General features: G+C 33.7%; 1 long non-coding RNA gene across 1 annotated transcript; it reads right to left on the reverse strand.

Annotated features, from left to right (window-relative positions):
• Positions 1-1343: 1343 nt before the first annotated feature.
• LOC147937386 (uncharacterized) lies at positions 1344-2446 on the reverse strand. Its single transcript, XR_015568046.1, has 3 exons — positions 2344-2446; positions 1738-1958; positions 1344-1554 (listed from the first exon to the last, which is right to left on the reverse strand). It is a non-coding gene; the product is annotated as an uncharacterized LOC147937386 (long non-coding RNA).
• Positions 2447-3500: the final 1054 nt, after the last annotated feature.

The following is a 3500-nucleotide window of genomic DNA, read 5'->3' on the forward strand; positions in this document are numbered from 1 at the left end:
GGTCCATGGATGGTCCGTTGGGGCGGCTAGCGGTGGGCTAGTGGGGTCCGCGGGACGGGTTGTCACACCGGCCGTCAGTTTCTGCGGGGTTAAGAGAGACATAGGTGGATCAACAAAATATTAACTACAGATTTTTTTGGCACGCCAAATGCGTACATCTCCACATAATGTCTTGTATGTGAATCATTTCTCACCTAATTAGCTTATATGAGCTGATTTTTTTGTTGTTAGAAAAAAAAAATCTCACCTTTCCAATGAAAACTTGTAAATAAGTGTTAAAATTTATTAAGGTCATGAATGGAAGATGGTTTTTAAATGGTTTTTGGATTATAGTTTTTGGTTTTTATTTTAAATATTTTAGTTTTTGTAATAAAGTTATTTTTTGGTTATTTTTAAAAATATTTACATAAGGAAAAATAAAAATAAAGAAAAGAATAGTAAGTTTTACCTAAAATCTCTTATTATGTGGATTCTAGTTTTTATTAATATATTAAAAGAAAAGCTACAAACTAAATTTTCTATTTTTTTAAAGAATTTATTTAGTGTAAAATTTTGAATAGAGAAAAAATTAGTTTTTGAAAAACAAAATCTAAATACTATTGTAAAATCTACTTGCCATACCTTATTGTGTTGTTTATTTAATCAAGGAAAATTAAATATATAGATTTCTCTAATCAGAATATAAAAAATTAGATTTATTAATGATTTAACCGTTGAGAAATAAAAGAAACGCCAATTTTCTCTGTGTCTTACGCGTTTGCGGTTAGTTTAAATTTCATCATTTAGGATCGTACGATTTAAAAGTATCTGATGGATCAACGGTCATTATGGATGATAATTATACTCGTTAGAGAACGCATCAACGATTATATTTATATACTGAGAGAAACTTTTTTTTTTCTTCATACTTTATTATTTTTTTCCCCAAATTTTTCTCTCTTCTTAAAAGAAGTCTTCGACTTCGACGATTCGTGGGGAAATTGGTTTCAAATTAATCACTTGAGCTGGCACTACTTGTCCACCAAACTTCTTTTTTAAATTTTGTCTCATTCTTGGTTCATTAATTCCTAACAGATGTTCATTCTTGGTTCATTAATTCCTAACAGATGTTTTACTGAAACATCATATTCATACCGAATCCACAGAGATCGAAGAAGATTGAAAATCACAGCGAATGATATTTAATTATCTATCTATGTACATTGTTTATGGTTTTGTATAAAATATTGTAGTCGTTTCAGGGAAGTTCGATGGTCTAGTGGTGTAGTTAGTCTTTTTTTGTTTTGTTTTTGAGGTCACGAGTTCGATTAATACAACAATCACATTGGTAATGTCTTTTTTTTTTGTAGCAAATACAGTAATATCTAAACGAGTCTTTTAACAATTTGAAGAGAAAATGTGGTCGTTAAAATCTCTCTCTCTCTCTCTATATATATATATATATCTAAAGGGTCGATGATCTTTGTGGGTCTATACTTCAATCAGAACTTGCCTTGACCTTTAAAGGCTTGGTAGAAACACATCAAAAGACACCATGTATGTGTATTCATGAAACTGCAAACATTAAAAACAAGGCTCAGTATAGAATGTGTAAGAAGCCTAGTGCGGGTCTAACTTTGGAAACCTCTTAACTCGCCTGTTTAACTGTATTCATGGTTATATATATTAACTGTTGTTACTCAATGTTCAGATCAAGGAATCGAAATATTTTAACCGCCTAATGGAAACGAAAGAAACCTGCTTCACGATCTCTTCACATTTAGCGGCTAACTGTTCACCTGTTTAATCTTGGCAGTACTGTCATCAATGAAAGGCAAGGGAGCATTACCACGGCTACTACTGATTCATTCAACATTTATGTTTTAAATGGCGGGAGGCGAGGTAAGGCTACGAAGGGCTGGTTTTGCACCCTGAGCCTAGGCACACTTCGCTCCGAGCCTTTGGTGTCTGAGGCGCAACTACACAAGAAAACAAAAGGTTAGTTATATACTTATATTCATTGATCTCTAAACCATGTTAACACCATGTATGAGTCTAAAACCATGTTAGAACCATTAAAAATGTGGATTATCATTTGAAGAACAGAGAAAGAGGCAATCCAATAGATAAAACCATAAGTCTGAAACAGAGAATAAAAGAAAAAACTATTGTGAGACTTGAGAAGATGAAAGAGTTTAACGTGAGATGAGAAGACAAAGAGGTTGTTAAAAAGATTAAGTGAAAAGGTTTATGCAAAAGACTTTTTAGGTTTTCTAGGAATAGTTGTAGCGGCAATAATGTTCACATGCAATTAATTTTGGGAACATAAAAAGGCAAGTAAATAATAAGTTTCACCATAATTACCTTTTTCTTCATAGGCCCAAAGCGACGAGAGGCGAGCTTGATACCAAAGCGCCACGGAGCGAGCGCCTTTGGTCATAGCATCGCCTCATCTACTAGAGGCGATGAACCCTAAGTATTAACTCGCCTCGAGCCTAGGTTTTTAATCATTTTCTGTCCTTGTCTACTAAAAGTGGAGGTTGAATCTAAAAGGCAAACGGATGTTGTCACAAGTTCACCTCTTTTAGATTCAACCTCCAGTTTTAGTTTATTTAACTGTTTTTTCCAGTCATCAAACATGACTGTTTTTTCCTTCTCTAGTTGCTAGTTTCAATGATTCGTTTAGAAAATTACGAAACAATATTTAAAGAGGAAAGAAATATACCACGACTTTCAACCACTTTCGCCTCAAGTGATTTGTACGGTACTCCATCATTCCCTTAATTTATCTTTAAGGGCATCTGTAGTGGAGTTACTCATATAGTTACTCTTATTAAAAAAATAAGAAAAAGATGAGAGATAAAAGTAAAAAGAAGAATAACACTCCTTGTTGGAGTATTTTGAGAACGTTGTGAGAAACGTTCCTCGACACGTGACGTTCATTTATTGACACATATTTTTAAAAATAAATAAAAAATAAAAATGTGGAGCAACATTTACACGTTCTGGAGTAAAGATGGTCTAAGAACTTTGTATGCTTTCTCATTGGTATACCTGTAACATCATTAAACACACAAAAAATGAAAGATAAATCCAAAACAAGACGCATGAAATCTTTTTCTCTAAACCAAATGGTTTGAGAACAATATCCGCAGTGAACTAGGGACTTGGTAATTTCCATCAGTCATCCATCAAGTTGCAAAAGATATCCTAAATGCATTTAGCTACGTGTTAATCAATAGGACTTAGTAATAATCTAGAATCTCATTAGATACCTTTTTCATAGACCTCAAGAACGACAGCCTTTTCCTGGAAAGTTTCCATTGCTGATTGCTCAGCTTTCTTTTGTTTCCCATGGTACCTCCCTTCACAAATTGTTCAATCTCCAGAAAAATTGGTCATACTAGCACTAGTCGTAAGATATAATTTTGTATATACCTGCAATTTGTCTGGAGATTGAACAATTCGGCAGCGCTGCAGCAAATTCAGTCGCGAACTCAGCAACCCACTGTAACTACTAC

This window comes from Camelina sativa, chromosome 10 (genome assembly GCF_030686135.1).
Source record: "Camelina sativa cultivar CO46 ecotype springtype chromosome 10, ASM3068613v1".
Lineage (NCBI taxonomy): Eukaryota > Viridiplantae > Streptophyta > Magnoliopsida > Brassicales > Brassicaceae > Camelina > Camelina sativa.